Source organism: Mytilus trossulus, chromosome 12 (genome assembly GCF_036588685.1).
Source record: "Mytilus trossulus isolate FHL-02 chromosome 12, PNRI_Mtr1.1.1.hap1, whole genome shotgun sequence".
Taxonomy (NCBI): Eukaryota; Metazoa; Mollusca; class Bivalvia; order Mytilida; family Mytilidae; genus Mytilus; species Mytilus trossulus.
Genome location: NC_086384.1, coordinates 51,533,916 through 51,555,283, shown reverse-complemented (window position 1 = coordinate 51,555,283; position 21,368 = coordinate 51,533,916). Strand labels below are relative to the sequence as shown.

Sequence of the window (21,368 nt, the reverse complement as noted above, 5' to 3'; positions counted from 1 at the left end):
AAATTTCTTTCAAAATTACCACTGTCTACTTCAGGTTTCAGTGAGTCAGGTTTGTAGACCCCACCTTTTTAAATTGATTTTAAAGATCAGAATGTTTGAATGAAAAAGATATAGGAAGATGTGGTAGGTCAGTGCCAAAGACATATACGTTACTCTCCATCCCAGTAACAATTAATAAAGTAAACCAGTCCAGGATATTTCCACTATATTGTTTTCTATGTTAAATATTTTCATGAAAAATATATATATATGTAACAATATGCTGTATTATTATTAAAAACAACTTTCTCTGTTTTCATACCTGGCTTGTATGTGTACAGTCTTTAGAAAAATGTCAAGAAATTAAGTATCAATCAAAAAACAACTTCTGAATCAAAGAATTGATAACTTTGGGGAAATAAATCTAAATCCTTCACACAGTAGTACTAAAATTTAAAAAACTGTGGATTCATTTATTTTCGTGGGTACCAATTTTCGTGGTTTGAGTGAAACTTACATATTCGTGGATATTTAATTTCGTGGTTTTGGCAAAGTTTACATTCATTCCTTTACAAAATGTGTATTTCGTTGAACATTTGAATTCGTGGTTCTACTGTACCCACGAAATCCACGAAAATTGGTATCCAACGAATATTAATGAATCCACAGTAGCATTTAAAAAAAATGTCAAGTCAGCATTTAACCTACTTTTAATATAGTAAATTACTCCTATAGTAGCAAAACAAGTTGAAACAGACACCATTTTTTATCAGATCAAGTCGACCTATAATAAACTGTCCCTTTGATAAATATGTTACAAACCATTTGAGGGTGAAATTGACATCAAAGGGCAGAAAATGTACACCATGTATATATATATACTTATAACACAGATAGACCTACTTAGAAAGGACCTTTGTTTTAAAGACCAGTAAATGGAAAGTGATCACACAGACATCAATGCAATCATTAACTGATGATGTATTGTTTTAAGGCCCAATCACAATGTTGTGATGTACCCCTTTGGAAATATAACCCAGAATGCATTAGATACTGAAACAGTAAATTGGATATCTAGCATATACAAATAACATTTTAAGGGGCACTACCGTCCTGCCAAATTAATGTTCACAGATTTGACTTCAGTTCTCAGTTTATTTATAACAACATTTTTTCAAACTATCAAAAGTATAAACTAAACAATTTATTGGACATGGTCTCAATAATATGTAGCTTCAATTCAGGACAATTTTAGTCAAAACGCCATCTAATTAACTATTGAGTTGACCTTTTATGACCATATAAGTGATATAAACATAAATACAGATATAAATAGATTAAGCAACATGTGCAATTGGATTTTAAAAGTCTGTTAAATTTTGTATTATAGATTCAAAATATATGTTTACCGCCGTTTTTACCTTTTTAAGAATGATCGACTTTTTGTGGATCAAATCAGTTAATCAAATTATTTACCTGTGTTTCGCTTTCAATGATGACTTTCTTTTCCTTTAAATACATACAGGGACATTGCATGCTTTTTTCTATCTCTTACTACGGGGTTAAATTTGAGTTCACATGAATACAGGTTTAATAAGGTGGACTTATTCACTTGCAAGTGAATAACTCATTATCAATGTTTATAGATTAATTTGACAAAATTGAACCATTATAAAAGCAAATTATTATTTCACTTTTTCACTTTCATTAATGATTGAACAAAAAAAAAATTTACTTTTGATTTTTTATATATCTCGTAGCTAGTGCCCCTTAAAAATGTTTAATTGCTGAAAGAACCTGCCATAAATTATTGAACAACTTTAATATATTTTAGTTTAAATAACATTGCTTGATTGAGTGTTGCTGTTTACTTTAATTTCAGCACCATTGGCTATTCCACCACAGGTAGTTTTATATTTCATCTACAATTTCTTGCCATTTTGGCTACCATGGCTAGTGGAAGTTTACATACTATAAGTTCATAAATTTTGGGAATTTATTATTGGGATTTTGTCATTTTATACTAAAATGCGATTTTAAATTTTTACTATTTTGAAAAAAAATCCTATTTAATTCATACATAATAGTTTTAATTATTGCGTTTACAACTTTTCATTTTTCGCAATAATTTCTGAATTTACATTTAAACTTAAATCAAGTATTCTGTATGGTACAGGGAAAGACTCATTTAACTTATTTGACCTGTCACTAAGCAGGACCAGGAAGATAATAAAAACAATACATGTAAACAAAACAGTTCAAAGCAAGGTCATGTTCAAATATCAAGGAAGTTATATATGTGGTTGGCACTTTGTCATGTCAGTGCATTTTATAAAGATATATGTGATATGGGTTTTGCTCACAGTGTAGAAGGCCCTACAGTGACCTTTAATTGCTTAATTCAAGGTCACTGTTGGGCCAATTGGACTCTGGTTGATTATAAGTTGGCTTCTTCAATGGTTCTCATACCACATCTTCTCTCCTTATTTTGATTTTCAGAGACAACTGATGAAACATTTGCAATTACAAAGAACTTCTTTCAGAGAGCAATACCCTAAAAATTTGAAAGCATTTAAATCCAATTTGAAGTAAATGAATTCTATTTTAATGCATTTCAGATAAACATTACAAAACATCAGGAAATGGTACAATATAGTTAGCTCATTAGCAATCCTACGCCATTTCCTTATTTTACGCAGTCACACAATTTTCTGTTGCAATTCATAGAACTTCTCAGAACAAAACTTTAACAATTTGAAAGCATTTAAATATGATTTAAGTAGTTTAAATTCCAGTTTTTATAATGCATTCTAAGATAAACATTCAAACATGGGGAAATACAACAAATGTAGTACCACATACCTTTGCATGAGGACAGAATGTAAACATTGATTATACTTGTGTGTACCTGTAATTATGTCACCAGGTAAATAATCTCTTATGTAACTTATGAGTGTGAAATATGATAAACCTCAAATTAGGTTACACATTACCATATCTGTACAACCACAACTAAGTATTCATGTAATAGTAAATCTATTATAGTACGAAGTGTACTCTGACCTTATAGAGTAACAAGTGTAAAAATTCCATGATGAGTTTTCCATTTTTTTTTCTTCTTCTTACAATGTAAATTTATACATGAGCAAGACATATAATGTACAACTAGGGAAAGATATCTACACCAATACATTTCATATACTGTAAATGCAGAATTGTAATAAAATACACATCTTTTAGAAGAAATTATTGTGATGTTTTTAGTAATGCCAAAAATGCGACTAATTTAAAATCGCATTTAATAAAAAAAAATCAGATTTAAACAGGATTTTTCATAATATTGCAAAAACTAAATTGCGTTTTAGTCTAAAATGTCAAAATCGCAATAATAAATGCACGCAACAATTTCTGAATTTACAGTACAGGATAATCTGCAACCAGAGTGAACATAACTTAATTTATTCGAGGACAACTAAATACAAATTTATGAAAAATATGCTATATTTTAGGAAATATTCTATTTTCTTAAGGTTTTTGATCACTTGATTGGTTGAAAAAAATATTACATTTTAATATCATAATTCAAACTAACATAGTGCCAAGGACAAACGAATGTGATTTATTGTGATTATTATCAAGGAATGTATAGTTACAGGTGTGTATCCAGATATTTTTAATGGGGGGTCCTAAACCCAGAATAAAAGCGGGGTCCCCATTTGCATTGATTGTAATAAAAAAAGGTGAAAATAATAAATTTTTTGTGGCAATGAGAATTATTTTATATAAACTTATATGAATGCAAGCTATTTTGTATGCCCCCTGTAGGGCCTGATTGGATAATAAAATATTATTTCCCCCTTTTCTGTATATGAAAAAAAAGATCTCTTTCACACAGTCTACTGAGCAAACAGTTCTTTACATGGTGTAGTTTATTCTAATTGTTAATGTTAGAGAAAGTTATCTTCAAGTTTGACAATTGTACTAAAATGCAAACATAGCTATCCTGTACCATATATGTTGTACCATATATACCCAACAGTCTATATATATAAAGGTAAAAAGTTCAGGAAGAGTTCAATTCAATCAATGATGATACATATATATATGTCTATTAATCAGTCCCTATATATCTTTTCAATATATATATAAAACATACTTAAAAGACCATAAACTATACAGCCCTTGTATAATCAATATATAAGTAATAGATGTTTTTTTTATTAAATATACATAAATGTCATCACATGGTTCTGCTTGATTAGACAATATACTGTTCCATTATTGTAATTAATATGGTGACTAATTCCAGTGACATTAATTTCGTCTGATTGATGGTATTTTATTGTTTCTGTGGTAAAATGTCAGTTTGACAGAAAAAAGATTGTCTCTGGATTGGCATATGCTTTAGATCACAGAAATTGGACTACAAAACATTTTAAAAGGACTCAAACAAATTTTTTGAACCAGGTTCAGATGCACCTATTTTATGTAAATTATGATGCCTAAATAATACTTATGATGTTCATTCTAAGTTAAATTTAAGCCCCCCTCTGATACCTTTCGAAAAAAAAATTAAAAACTCCTTCGAGTTCAAGGTCAAAGTTATTGTCAGTGCATGACTCGTGAGTAAACAAAATATTGCATATTCAGATCTTAAAGAAGGTTGCTGGATATTTCCACTGCCTAAACAAACTTACTGTCTTATCAAGTAGAACAGTGGCAGACCCAGGGTCATTGGCGTTAGTTAGTTTCTTATGTATAATTTGGAGTTTAGAACTGAACTAGTATGTATATTTGTTTAGGGGCGCCTCTTGGTGTGGTAGTTTCTAGCTACATTGAAGACACATTGGTGGTTTTCAGTTGTTGTCTGCTCTATGGTCAGGCTGTTGTTGCTTACACATTCCCCATTTCCATTCTCAATTTTATTGTTGGGGGTTGCAACTGGTTAGGAACCCGGCTTTTTGGATGATCAATATATTTTAATTGAGACATATAGTTGGAAGTTACCCACTTTTATCCTGGGTTGGGACAACCTTTGTAAAATGATTGGATTCGCCCCTGAAGAATTCAATCCTATGTGTCCTGTTCAATAATAACAAAACTTAATGCCTAAATGAACTTGAAGTACTTGATACAGTCATCTTTAAAATGCAATGAGTACTAAAAAGTGTGACCGGATTTCTTCCCTTGATTTGAAGTAGATTCTTAGCTTAAAGCCTTGACCTGAAGAGTGAAAGAATTTCTTAAGATTTTTTATCAGAACACTAGGACTACTAGAACACAGAGGTGTTGGGTCCCTAGGTGACAATGTGATTTTCTGAGGGATGAACTACCTCTGCCAGAACAATTAAGACCAGTCCAATTTTTGTTTTATCATTATCCATTTTTCGTACCCCCCCCCCTTTCCTGCTACAGATTCCCTCTTCCTTCCCCTTGTGACTCAAGTCTCAAGTTTCCTACCCCTCATAGTCAGGTTCACTTATGACCTCACATGTCCGTTTTCAACCCCTCTCTCCAATGTATTATCTTGCTCATGATATCAAATGATTTATTTAAACTAAAGGTTCTCAAGAGCCTGTATCGCTCACGTTAATCTATTTGGGTTTTTGAAATCATATAAAACCAGATGCTCCGCAGGGCGTAGCTTTATATGACCGCAGAGGTTGAACCCTGAACGGTTGGGGCAAGTATGGACACAACATTCAAGCTGGATTCAGCTCTAAATTTGGATTGTGATTAAATGGTTGACACAGCATAGGTTTCTGACACAGAATGAATGTGTTCTAATGAACTTAAAATTTTTGTTTTCTCTTAGAGCAATTCACTATGCTGTTGAATATTAATCCTCTCAAAAAAATGTTTGAAGAAATTTTCTTTTTATTTATGAAATTTCAAATGAGAAAAATTGAACCCATTTTTTTTTTATCACATCCCCCTTTCCCTTATTCCAAAACTAATCTCAATTAAAATTTCTAATGGAGTTTGCAACAATAACTACTCATTTAAATACATCATAAAATATTAAGATGTAAAAAAACTGCTTGTTATCACTGAATGGTAAAGATTATTTTAATTTATCAGTTGGTAGTAAAAAGTGAACATACATTGTATATTGTATATAACAAAGATTTAAGTTGATTCTGGACAAAGAAAGATAACTCCAATTAAAAAAAATTCTTGCTATTGCACAATATTTTGCAATTAGATATTTCTTGCTTACTATTCTGGACAAAGAAAGATAACTCTAATTAAAAAAAAAAAAATTGCTATTTCACAATACTGTGCAATAAGATATTTCTTGCCATTGTGCAATACAATTGAAAAGACTTGCTATTGCACAATACTTAATATAATAATTTTAGATCCTGATTTGGACCAACTTGAAAACTGGGCCCATAATCAAAAATCTAAGTACATGTTTGGATTCGGCATATCAAAGAACCCCAAGATTTCAATTTTTGTTAAAATCAAACTTAGTTTAATTTTGGACCTTTTGGACTTTAATGTAGACCAATTTGAAAAGAGGACCAAAAATGAAGAATCTACATACACAGTTAGATTTGGCATATCAAAGAACCCCATTTATTCAATTTTTGATGAAATCAAACAAAGTTTAATTTTGGACCCCAATTTGGACCAACTTGAAAACTTGGCCAATAATCAAGAATCTAAGTACATTTTTAGATTCAGCATATCAAAGAACCCAACCAATTCATTTTTTGTCAAAATCAAACTAAGTTTAATTTTGGACCCTTTGGACCTTAATGTAGACCAATATGAAAACGGCACCAAAAGTTAAGAATCTACATACACAGTTAGATTCGGCATATCAAAGAACCCCAATTATTCAATTTTGATGAAATCAAACAAAGTTTAATTTTGGACCCTTTGGGCCCCTTATTCCTAACCTGTTGGGACCAAAACTCCCAAAATCAATACCAACCTTCCTTTTATGGTCATAAACCTTGTGTTTAAATTTCATAGATTTCTATTTACTTATACTAACGTTATGGTGCGATAACCAAGAAAAAAGCTTATTTGGGTCCCTTTTTGACCCCTAATTCCTAAACTGTTGGGACCTAAACTCCCAAAATCAATACCAACCTTCCTTTTGTGGTCATAAACATTGTGTTTAAATTTCATTGATTTCTATTCACTTTAACTAAAGTAATTGTGCGAAAACCAAGAATAATGCTTATTTGGGCCCTTTTTTGGCCCTTAATTCCTAAACTGTTGAAACCAAAACTCCTAAAATCAATCCCAACCTTTCTTTTGTGGTCATAAACCTTGTGTCAGAATTTCATAGATTTCTATTAACATAAACTAAAGTTATAGTGCGAAAACCAAGAAAATGCTTATTTGGGCCCTTTTTGGCCCCTAATTCCTAAAATGTTGGGACCAAAACTCCCAAAATCTATACCAACCTTCCTTTTGTGGTCATAAACCTTGTTACAAATTTCATAGATTTCTATTCACTTTTACTAAAGTTAGAGTGCGAAAACTAAAAGTATTCGGACGACGATGACGATGACGACGCCAACATGATAGCATTATACGAAGAAATTTTTTTCAAATTTTGCGGTCGTATAAAAAGATCAAATTTGGCTACAAAGTAACAACACTTGGCCAGCACCTCATAAAGGAAAGAAACGTTCATGCTATGTTTGGTTTCATTCAATTCGGTTATGTTCTCTAGAAGAAGACTTTTGTATGCATTTCCCATATGGTCCTATGTTAAACTAAGTCCCCTGCTGGCCGCCATCTTGGATGATGAATCAGCTACAAAGAAACAAAACTTGGTCAGCACCTCATAAGGAACATTCATGTCATGTTTGGTTTCATTCTATTCAGTGGTTCTCTAGAAGAAGTTCAAAATGTCGAATGTTAACGATGTTGTCGACGGACGAAGACAACGGACCCCAAGTGATGAGAAAATCTCACTTAGCCCTTGTCGCCAGGTAAGCTAAAAACAACAAACAAACCTTAAAGAACAAGAAACTAAAAGCTCAGCTGTATTTGTTTGCTGACTCTTGACTTGATCTGGTATCAAGAGTAATGAAGACAATTCATGTTCTAAATCATAACAGACAGGTGTTGTAGGCTAATTACTAAATCAAATCCTACAAGTATTTTATTTTGATATTTGATGTATGACATATCTACAAACCACATCATGCACTGTAAGTAAATCTGTACTTAGGGAATCATTCAGTGCATTGAATAACTAGGTTAAGATGATTTAGTAAGAATAATACAACTCCTACAAGAAAGCAACTCTAACTGTGAGGGGGTATGACACACTTTATGGATTTTGGTTAGGGGTGGTGGGGTGGGGTGGGGGCTATACTTAATGTAATGGTACAAATAACTATAAATGTTAATGGTCCAAAACTCAAAAGGCTATATATGTTATGGTCCAAATAGCTATAAATGTTAGGGACCAAATGGCTATAAATGTTATATATCTTTAGCTGCATCAGCAGTTCAGGCCTAGAGAAGTCATTAAAGTCAAAGATATTTTAAATGATCCATCTGACCACATTTAATTCTGCAATAAATGTAATGTTTTTTTGTATGTAGATCCTTCCATTTAGAGAGCACCCCTTGAGAGCTGGGAGAGTACAGTGGAATCTGTGTACACTCCCTATCAGGATTACATAATAAAAATGTGTCACTTAATAACGTTTTTAAAATGTTCAATTTTTATAAGAACAATCTCCATCCCAATACCAGGGAGTGTAAGGACACCGTGCAGAATCTGTTATTATGGTGAGGGAAGACAAAGCACTTAGAGTTATGCCCTTTGCTGCATCAGCAGGCTTAGAAAAGTGATTAAAGCCAATTAAAGGTCAATGATCCATCTGACCACCATACTGTCAATTGGTTTTCAGTGTGAACAACTTTACACCTTAATGATATTTGTAACATGAAAGTCAGGGAAACACCACCCTATCTATTATGACACCTGAACTTAATGCAATTAAGCTTGACAAAGAACACCTGACAGGGCTGGACAGATGTAAACTATATTTGTAGCCATGATTCACATGTAATCTACATTTTTGGCATTGTGAATATTTGTACTTCTTATGATACCACGGAGTATTGTATGGACACTTAACTGTTTAAGGAGGTTCGCTACTCAGATTCAAAATAAGTGATTGGAGATTTATAAAGGAACCAAAAGAGTAAAAAAAATATATAGGACATAAGGTCAATGTGCTTGTTTTCGAAATAGCAATTGAAATTTTGGCCGGAAAATGTTCTATTTTGATGTAGCCAGTTTTTATTGGTGGAGGAAGCCAGAATAACCATGTGCCCTGACCTTCTAAAGGAAAACTGACAATCCTAGTCAATTAAGATTGCAGTTGAGTGCCACCAATGGGTCTTCAGCACAGCAAGAAAATCTCACACCTAGACTTGTCCCATAGACTGACTTTAGCTGGACCTTAATAAAAAATGTGTACAACTTCAGTGAAAATGGAGGTCACACCTAACTCCAAAACATGAAAATGCATGTCTGTATTTCATAACTTGCTTTCTTTCTGTTATATTGTTTTCTAGGTACAAAATATAACTTTAAAAAAAAACATAGATAAATAAATCATGTCCAATTTACCTGACAGCTATCTGAGTCTAATTTGCTGAATGCCAATTTTCAATAATATTCTTGTTGATTCCCAGAGGGACATTGAATTTTTATTTGATTTCCAACCAAATGGAATTTTGTGCATCAAAGTTGCTCAAAGCCAGTCCATTAATGAGTTAATTATTTGTTTCACATCTGGCAAACATACAGGAAACAATTAACTTCCTGGTTAAATTAGATGAAATTAAATCTCTGAGAAACATCTTCCTCCCAGAGTATGTTAATTAGTGTACATTGTACAGAGAGCAGATGTAGATAAGGTATTAAGTCACAATTGCTACAACTGATTATTATATGCACTACTGATCAGGAGATTTAGTGATTGTTGGGTCAATTTTATGCATATATTCTATTCCTATAAAATTATCCTCATATATCTTAATTAATACATACATATTTAATTTTATAAATTGTGACTTGATATGTATATATTTTTTTCATATGAATCTCAATAGGGGTCACAGAATCAGGTTATTAGTTTAAAAAAATGCATGAATAATTCTGCTAGGAACTCTGAGGTGAGACGTTAAATTTACAATAAATTTTGCATCAAAATCAGGTACCCGGTACTCCAAAATTTCTCAGTATTGCCCTCCCTATTAAATATCAAGTTGGGGATATGTAGTTAGCCTGCAATGCAAAAGGTGCCACAAATAACCTTACCCACCCCCCCTTCCTTAATGAAAAGTCCTGGATCAGCTACAGACTAAAAAATCTGCTACATCATGAGAACCATTGTAACATGGAATTAAAAACAAATCTTCAACAATGGATAATTGTCAAAATGTTTTTAAATAGGTAATTTCTGTTACTCTATCTTAAAATAATCAACAATCATGACAATATACCCCTTTAAAGAAGTCAATTAGAGGTGCTTCTTTCATTATTGTCACACACAATCACATATTTGACCGATATATATCTTGAACAAATGAGGAGCAGGCAGTAAAGTCAAAACAACTTGATTTATTCCTTTAAAACTAATGCATCTTATTCATCACTCATTGTTACATAATGCATAAAACTAGATCCAACCATTTAAAAATTCTGTTTTTATCAAATTAAAATCGGTCATCATGGTTCTAACTTCCTCATTCTTAAAATTACATAACATTTATCATCTATTTATTCTCAGTCAAATAATTCATAACCTATGTATTTGTACAATCAATATCAATGGGAATGAGGCAGCAACCTAATTGTTTTATTTACCATACTGCTTTTTTGGGTCCAGTAAAAAGCAATACAACCAGAGGCGGATCCAGAAATTTTCATAAGAGGGGGCACTGACTGCCAAAGAGAGCCGTGGTGTAGTGGTTAGTGCATCGGACTACTAACAAATAGGTTCCTGGTTCGATTCCCGTTTGGGATGAAAATTTCAGGAACTCAATTTTCGGCTCTCCCTTGACACCATTTGCGAGTATGGTCTTGAGGAAACGATGATAGTCCGTCGGACGGGGACGATAAATGGCTGGACCGTGTTAATAGAGAGAGCCATATCTCTTGCACGTTAAAGACACACTTGTAGATTTCGAAAAAGAGTAGGCTAATGCTGCTACAAGGTAGCACTCGCATCCGCAAAGTGGAAAGGGATTAATATACGTTGTAAAACTTATTTTCCAATCCACTTTAAATAAATATGTTTAAACTAACTAACTGACTGCCAAAGAGGGGGCCTGCTCTGGTCATAATCCAGTAATTCCCTATTAAAGCAACCAAATTTGTACCCAAAAAGGGGACTGGGCCCTAAAGCTGCCTCTGACAACCTCTCTTCACACCCAACACACCTCAACTTTCAACCAAGAGGAATATATAATTTAGCTGCATAATTATTTTAAAATCCAATATTTTTGAAAAATGTACCGATCAATCTATAAATTCAAAGTTTTATTGCCATATAAACTTTACAGTTTGTGACATATAACAACAACAAAAACAAATAAAGACAATAACTAAGTAACTCAATATATATACACAAATTCAGGTAAATATTAAAGGGTCCCCTGTCCTCAGTTCCATTGACTTTTTTATAAAGGATCCTAGTTTATTCACTTGTGTTGGTGTTGATGGGTTAAGTATATATATAACTTTGTCATTGTCAGTGAGATTAGCAAATAAATTACTTTCTCTATTAATGCAATCAAAATATGTTAATCTAATATTTGAATTATGAGAACAATTTATTAGGAAATGATTCTCATCATCTAGTACTTTACATTTTTTGCAAAGTCTCTCTTCGCGAGGAATTTTAAAATGCCTCCCTTTTTCAATTAATAATGAATGGTCACTGATTCTAAGTTTTGTAATTAATTTTCTAAATTCAAAGTTTGGGTTAGAGAGGTAAGGTTTGATCAATAGATTTGGCTCAAGTGCTTTATAAAAATTTAATTTACTTTTATCATCAATAGATGTTAACTTATAAACAAACAAACAGATCACCAACATAAATATTTTCTATTTTGTACAAATGTATAATAATATTGATCCAATGCAGTGTAGGTGTACTGAAGTACTGATATCAACATTGGTTTATTCATCAATACTAACATTACATATATCGGTTAATCTTCACAATGACAGATCATGAAATGTGGGTTATTAATTCCAAACAATATGAAATAAAATAAACTATTTAGTCAATAACTTTCTCGCCTGAGACTTCAAAGAACAACAAATAAAGCAAGTATAAACGGATTCCCAGAATGAATAAAAAATTTCAATGCAAATTTACCTTAACATACAGTTTAATACCTTAACATACAGTTTAACCTTCTCAGAGAGTTCAAACGTCAAATTCAAGGATCTTACAAGAATGGACATTAAATTTCAACAAAAGAACATTTTTCATTTCATTTTCCTTGGAATGTATTTATTTATTCATAAAGATAAACTCCTAAACCTTTCAGTACAAATGGGCCACAAACTTTATCAACAGATATGATCTTGATAGGGTCACTAATTTTATTCATACCAATTGAAAGTGTAAAACTTAAATTCAGCAATATATTATATAGTTTATGACTAGTAACTTTACTCAGCTGTAAAATATGGATCATTGAACACCTAAATTGTGAACCCAAATTATTTTTTTCAGATATAATTTACATACAATTAAAAATAAATTTTAAAATATCTATAACAACAAACTAGTTTTTAACAAGAAAACTAATTCAAAAGTAATGTGTAAATTAAAATGAAAATATGTAATGAAAAACATATTTCCTTCTCAATTTAAGTGTTACTGGCATGTAAATTTGTTGATTTTTTATAGGTTGCAGAAGCCTGAACCAGATATGCATATCACTAGTAAGAGAATGAGTCTGCATGTCTGTAACATAGAACAAAATTAACAAATTTTTAAGAGCTTTATGTTAAATAGAAGATGTGGTATGATTGCCAATGAAACAACTCTTCTCAAGAGACCAAATGATAAGGAAATTGATAGCTATATAGCTAACCATACAGCCTTCAACAATGAGCAAAACCCATACTGAATACTAGCCAGCTGTAATAATTTTTTTAATTTTTGGTGTTTGAACGCCCCTTTTAAGTACTGCTTTTGGACTATTTCATGGCGGCCAGTTTTTTTGGGGTGGAAGTAGCTCAGAGTGCCCTGAGAAACCACAGACCTTCAGTAGGAAAACTAACAATCCTTGTCAATTAAGATTGGAGTCAAGAGCACCCCAACAATTGGGGTTCAAACTCACAACCTCAGTGTTGATGGCTAGTTCTTGCAGTAGTAACTACTTAGGCCATTTGGCCACTGAGGCCCCTCTAGTCAGCTATAGGGGGGGGGGGGGGGGGGGAATTTACCCCATTTTATTTTGGACGGTCAATGCATTTGAATGGGGTCATGAATTTGGAACCCCTCCTTTTTAAAATGGCTGAATCAACCCCTGCAATAGTGCTAAGTTGCGTTAAATATCAAAGAATCTTTGATTGTTTGATAAACACAAACCCTATGCAGAGCCTCACAAGCATTGTCTTCAATAAGTATACATGTATTGCATCATTGTAACAGTCAACTTGACCTGGTACTTACGTCAATAGATACAACTGTTACATGTACGCCAGCTTGTATATACACGTACAGACGTGGGTCAATTGATTTTTATAAACAACAACATTACAATGTTGACAAAATTTATGTATCAAAATGTGGGAAATAAAACTATGAATAAAAGATTCTGTTTTATCTCAATGAGAAAGCAATCAAAAACAATTACAGTACGTGACTGTCAGAACAAGATGACTTTTACTAGGCAGTGGCCGATCCAGGAGGAGGCTTTTGAGGGTTGGAACCCCCCTTTTTCTGGACGACAATGCATTTGAATTGGGACATATAGTTGGAACCCCCTTTGTCCTTGGTTGGGACTCCCCTTTTTAAAATGGCTGGATCGGCCCCTACTATGAGCTATTTCTCATTAAGAAACCCTGCTTAAGATAGGTATCCTAAACATTGTGAAGTTGACGAATGATAGATTTGAAAATGTTTCTGTTTTCTGTTCTGTCACTTCCAATTGCCAATATTTAAAACATCAAGTTGAATTTTTATAAAGTCGATCAGTTCAATTGAAAATAAAATTGATTATCAATTATAATTTCCCGATTACATTAGATTTCTGACTCAGATCTGTCCTTGAAATGACATTCATAAATACATGTTTACAACAATGAACAGGACAATTATTTTCTTCAATATATCTCAGAATGTTTTCTAATGCATTGCAGAAAAACATATTTAACTATGCATTCGCTAGATACATCATGTCTGAAAGATTCATTTAGAATTTCACCAATCAGAAATCAATACTGATGATGCAGATATTGTTAAAGTCTGAGAGACAAAACTCAGCACTTCAATAAACTTCAAATAAATCAATTCTTTTCTAGAAGTCAGTCAGAACTTGTCATTTGTCAAAGTTTCCTTATTTTCTTAAGCTTGTTTTACCAAAAATTAATAGACTTAAATTTATTAAAGATCGACTCAAAGTAAACTCATTCTGAAAGTTGGCTGATCAATAAAAGACGAAATTTGTAAATGAATTTTAATAATTATCTAATATATTTAGTATTAGTAAAGTATTTTGTCTAGTAGTATATACGGTAGACAATAGACAATTAAAAATATTATTTAAAGATGCTGTGAGGAACAAATCATACACTCATTATAGCAGCCAAAAAAAACAACAACCCATCTGAAATACTACATACCGTACATGTACCTGGGTCTTAACTAGAAGCATGACACTGATAATACAGGGCCTATACAATACATCAAGCTATAAATCATACTATATACCTGGGTCTTAACTAGAATCATATACATGGTACAGGGCCTATACAATAAATCAAGCTGTAAATCAAAAGGAGTCTGGAACAGTTCTGCTCAGTTCTGGCTCCAAGATTTTGATAAAGTACAGACCCATGCATCAGAGCAATGTTATATATGGCTGAGATTGGTTTAAGGTCTATGCATTAACCATTAATATAGCTCCATCATTTAAAAAGGGTGGGGTCTACATCCCCCTTTATTCCTCCTCCACACTTGTAAATAACATGAAAGGGGCCTAGGGGGCCCAGTGGTCTAAGTAGTTACTACTTTAACCAATCAACAATGAGGTTGTGTACGTGAGTTGGTTCCACCCTGCTTGTTCATGTGCACTGGACTCCAATCTTTAAGGATTGTCAGTTTTCCTATTATAGAAGGTTGATGGTTAATCTCCAGGGACTCCGGCTTCCTCCACCATTGAAAACTGGCCGTCACGAAATAGACCAAAAGCTGTTCTTTAATGTGGCGTTAAAACACCAAAATATCAAAATCAAATAAATAACTTGCAAAAGACTATTTCAAAGATCTGCCTCCATAATGATCATCTCACGGTTTTGAATTTTAATCATGCATTGAGGTCATAAAGTAACGAATGTTGGAACAATGAAAAGTTTGTGTAAGGGAAGTTTTTTATGATAACAACACTTCTATATATCTATGATGGTCAATCATCTATTAATATTTAATGTGACTGTCTGCCATGGATTTTTCATTAAATAACTAATGGATGATTTCATTGTCTATTATAAGTCTTTCTGCCATAAATGTCTAAGTCAGGACAGTATAAGCCCTCTTCAAATTAACACCTGTCTTTATATACAAAGAGTAACAGGAAACCAGTTACTGGTAACAGAAAACCAGTCATTACTCAAAATCTTATACTATAATTGAAGTACAGGTCATTGTAGGTAGTGTCATTGTAAACTGCCAAATACCAGCTTTTAAAATAATAATATATAAAGTATTTAAACAATCTTCATAATAAAAATGTCAGTTGTTTGTAAAAATTTATGGCTATACTTGGGATTCCATACCTTTTCCGTATTTAAATCACCTACTGATCCAATAAACTTGTATTTTGAGAGAAAATGCAATGTCCATGCATGTACAGGTATAAAGTATTATATATACCTCATATATATAAAAAACCTGATGCAATAAACAGATAGAAAATTTGAAAATTAAAATACATGCATGCTCACATAAAAATTAAAAAAAATGTTTACAGGTTTCACATGAAAATAAGTCCACAAAAAATTTGTATCCAACAAATAATAATGAATCCAAAATTCCAAATGTAGTATTAATGAACCCCCATATTTTTCTATTTTTGAGATTTGTTTATGGTCTATTTATTTATTTAATTATTTTCTATTCTGTACATGTAAACACCATGTAGATCCTCAAACATGTTTGTCCTCTCATTTGTAAAAAGTTTCATAGTTCACCTAAATATACTTTGTTTTTACTTGTAAATCCTTCTGCACGTCAAGGTAGTACAATTGTACATATCCACTGCACCATAACAAACATTATACAAATTAAAAGATGTGAAATGAAGGCTAATAAGATCTTTGTCTGTACACATGCCCTAATTCAGTCCACATGCACAAGACGTTCATTAACTTCTATCAATAATATACAACATGGCAAGGATTCACTATACAAATCCTTGACCATGGGAAATATGGTAAATATATATTAGCCAAAAGTAGGAAAGAAGACACACAGGACAAAGCTGAGGGTCAAAGCTGATGGGGAGGCACTGTTAAAAAAGGTCACTGACAAAATATGTCAGAGGAAAAAAAGCCAAAGACAAAAAGTCACTGAGAAAAAATTCACAGAACACTCAGCTAAGCTCTGCCAGAGACTAAATGAGGTAGAACTAAACAACTATTGGTCAGTCTGTAATGTACAGCCTTCAACAATGACCAAAAGTGGAAAAGACATACATGAATAGCAAGTTACAAAATTAACCCTTAATTAAAAAATAAATATAATGACTAAAATCCAGATAAAAAGTGAAGAATCCAAAATGGCTATAAAATGTTTATAAAAGAGTAATTATAATGACAAGCAAATCATTGAAGTCTTGTCAATTCTTCAGAAAAATGAACCAAATAACCTCATGCCTTATAATCCCCAAAATACCCAATTTTCTTCTGGAAATTTTGTGTTGCTAATTATAACCAATTTGATACAACATATCTTAAGAATGTCATCTCTGAGCACATTGATAATAGAGCATATTGTACATTAATTATAAATAATAAACCATATGAGCTTCGATAGACATATTCATAACTTGATCTACATAAAATATAACCGCAGTCATATTTAACACATCATAAAATATCAACCACATAATTGCACATGGCTATTTAAATTTCTTTCATTATGCAATATGATGCAATCTCTATATCCATGATTCACTGAATCTGCGTCTTAAAATCAGGTCAGAATATTTTAACATAAAACACATTTTAACTCTTAAACTTAAAAGTGCATTGACCTTGAAATGATAATATGATATAAATATAAAACACTACTAAATCATATCTAATGATTTATAGTTTTATAAGACTCAAGTTGGTTTGCCTTCATATGCAATGTACAATGTAGGGGGAAATTATAAATATATGTAACATACGATGTAACATACGATGTATTTAGATAAAGGAAGATGTGGTATGAGTGCCAATGAGACCACTCTCCATACAAGTAACAATTTATAAATTAAACTAGTATAGGTCAAGGTACAGCCTTCAACACAGAACCTTGGTTCACACCAAACAGCAAGCTATAAAGGGCCCGAAAAATTACTAGTGTAAAACCATTCAAACAGGAAAACCAGCGGTCTAATCTTTATAAAAACAAGAAACACATTTAATGTTAGTGTTAATGGAACATACGATGTACATGCATGTATCTATAAAAACAAATGTTGCATCCTTTCTCTGATTTCAAGACATGCTAAAAATTTCATTCACAGTTTAAAAGTAAAAATAATTTATTTAAAATCTTGCTGTTCTTTTTTAACTAAATTATATTTTGTTTAAAGGTTGGATATTATAGGTTACCAAGTTTAATACACGCAGGCATGAACATACCTTTTTCAAACAGTCTGATTTTTTTTTTTTTGGCATTTGTAATTTTATAGTTATGTTCTAGCTCTACTTTATAACTTATTTTAGACTTGAAATCAGTTCCTGGTGGTCTTATATTGTATATTGAAAACTTTTTAATTTAAATTCATACTTCATTTCTTCATTCTAAGACCATTTTCTCTGTTGACGGAGGGTAAGAGGGGTCCTGATCCCGAAATCCCATGCTTAAATACACCAGATCCTGATGTCCCGAAATTTGAAAAAGAATTCCTGGATCCCGAAATCCCGAGCTTAAAAACACCCGATCCCAGAGTCCCGATAAAGGTCCTATCCCCCCTCTCTGTTGTCTATATTTTTTTATAATTTTTACTTATTTTACACCCCATGTCATTTATAAATCTCTTATTTTATAATTATTTTTGCCAATTTTTTCTCTTCCTTATTTGTTTGCCCTGTTTTATATCCACTTTTCAATTATTATACTGTGGATTCATTTTTTTTCATGGTTATCAATTTTTCATGGTTTGAGGAAAAACCTGTATATTCGTGGATATTTAATTTCGTGGTTTTGACAAAGTCTGCATACATTCCATCAGAATATTTGTAATTCTTTGAACTTTTAACTTCGTGGTTCTCTTGTACCCACGAAATCCACGAAAATTGATATCCAATGAATATTAATGAATCCATAGTATTCTATTTTGTCTTAAATGTAAGGGACATTCACAGAGTTCATCTAAGGACTATAGATACGATGTACATGTAGCAAATTGCTTATATTTTTTTATTATTCCAATCAAGGTCTCACAGGGGGCATTTACAATTATCAATTATGATAGTATTATCTATAAGCAACAAACATGAGACATTGTACAGTATATAACGTGACAGATATATTGTAATAGTCAAATGAAAATAACATATTAACAAAAATACATTATACATGTATGTACAGTGTACAACTAGTGTGTACAAACCGCATGAGATTGTGTACATTTAAATAGATAGTCCTTTGTCCAATGTTGTCTATATAAAGAAACCAGGTGTCACAAACATCTGTATCTCTGTTTAAAAATATATCTAACCTATTTTTAGTTTAAAAATATATATCTAACCTATTTTTGGTTTAAAAATATATCTAACCTATTTTCCATTTGACTGAAGGCTATCAAACAATGTATGGCTTGATCCAAAAAACTTGTATCAAACTGATAGTACAAGTCCCGCTTACATTATACAGTTGTATGTATGTAGACAGCTGAAAAATTGGTTGATAAGGTAGGGAACCACTGTGAGGGCCCACTCTTTTGGCAGTCAGTCCCCCCCCCCCCCCCCAACACACCCTGTATGAAAATTTCTTGATTCACCACTGGCATAGGTACATTTTGTACATGCAACAGTGGTGGATCCAGAACTTTTCCTTAGGGGGGCCCTCTGACTGACCTAAAAGGGGGGGGGGGGGCCACTCCAGTCATGCTCCAGTGATTTCCTATATAATCAACCAAATTTTTCCTATAAAAAAAGGGGGGCCTGTCCTTAGCCTCCCTGGATCTGCCTATGTGCAAGCTTTTTTGCAATTGATGCACAGAATCTTAAAGGTGTATATATATTGAGTTGATTGAACAATACAAGGAAATGTGAGGAACCACAAAAATAACCCAAATAGTTACATGGTACCATAGTGGGTCTATTTGGTGTCTAAGCGTGACACGGGAATGCTGATTTTTTGTAAGCGAGACACGTGAAAGTCAAATTATTGTGTCATGAAAAAACGGGAAATGAGGTCTAGCGGCACCTGGGAAATGACAAAAAAATGAAAATTGCTTACGTATATAGTGAAAGCGGGATACATGAATCTGACAAAACAGTAAGCGGGATCCGGGATCAGAACCCCCCAATGAGACCCCCATCATAGTATAAATAGTTACTAAGGATAAAATAATTAAACATAACTGTTGACATTAATATGTTCTTGTGTTAAAATTATCAGACATAAATCTACCCCAAGTCTGGATTCTTTGTTTCATAGTCTGACACTTACAGAAGATTCAAATTAAATTAATTTAACAACATGTTCCTGGTGTGCACAATCTTATCAAGGTACTGAATGGCTTCTTCTGTCTATCACTGTCAGAACTGTACACTGACTGTCCTTCAAATATTTATGTTGACATTGTGTTGATGACAAAACTAAAAGTACATAGTAATAAGCTATATTTACTTACCCTTTGTACAGGTTTAATTATTTCCTTGTCATTGAAACATATCTTCAGGCAGTTGCTATAAAATACAAAAAAATATTCAGTTTATTTTAGGTTGTGCATTTCACAAATCGATACAAAAGAACTGAGTCATAATCCTCACGATTTTTCACAAACATAAGTAAAAATCTGAACTGAGATGAATAAAAATTAATAAATTTAAACACAATATTTCTAAAGATTACACACCAAAAACCATAACATTTTCATTGAAATACTCCAACCAGTAAATAGGATTTTCTATTTTTAGGATAAGTTGTTGTAACATGGGCTATGATTGGATAAAAATATGACCCTAGTATTAAGTTCAAACATCAGCTGATTGTTGAAAATGATTGATCTTTTTTACCTGTTTATTTGTTTATATTTACATAGATCTAGTTACAAAGCGGTATGATATCTATGTCCAGCTACTTGAAGACACGTTGTAACTAAATGGAAATTCACATTTTGCATCAGTTTAGGTTTTCAAACTGATGAGCATAATAAAAGTTTACCTTTTTTTGAAAAACTTCGTGCGTGCGCTACATATACATTGCATTGTATGTCTGGAAATGTTATCTTGTTTTTGTTTTGATTATACTTTGACCTCTTATTCATCATTAGAACAGGATCTTGGTCTGTAAACGTGCCCTAAGTCAGTCCACATGCACTAGACGTTCATCAACTTCTATCAATAATATTATACTATGACATGGCAAGGATTCGATCACTATAATACCTGCTAACACAGTTAAATTACTAGTATACAAATCCTTGCATTGCTTGGCCCATGTGAAATAGGGTAAAATGTATATTAGCCGAAACTCAAAGTAGCCTGACAGAAAGTCACACAGGATAAGGCTGAGAGTCAAAGCTGAGGCACTGTAAAAATTTCACTGACAAAAATCAGGGGGAAAATGCTAGCCACAGACAAAAGACACGGAGAAAAACCCCACAGACCATGAAACAGTAAGAATTCAGTTATTTTCTTTAAATGGCTGAAAATGAAAATGGGAATTGTGCTAAAGAGATAACAACCCGGCCAGAGTCAAAAACAG

General features: G+C 32.5%; 1 protein-coding gene across 3 annotated transcripts in view; it reads right to left on the bottom strand.

The window, feature by feature from the left end:
• LOC134692796 (tripartite motif-containing protein 2-like) overlaps window positions 1–20,589 on the bottom strand; it is a 61,431-nt gene extending 40,842 nt beyond the window's left edge. For 2 of the 3 annotated variants that reach the window (XM_063553338.1, XM_063553337.1), the window contains exons 1-2: window positions 20,518–20,589; window positions 20,293–20,347 (exon numbers count right to left, since the gene is read on the bottom strand). The gene's annotated coding sequence lies outside the window, so the exon portion shown is untranslated. Of the gene's footprint in view, window positions 1–9,304; window positions 9,428–20,292; window positions 20,348–20,517 lie in introns of all 3 variants that reach the window. The other variant, XM_063553339.1, reaches the window with a different exon arrangement.
• Window positions 20,590–21,368: the final 779 nt, after the last annotated feature.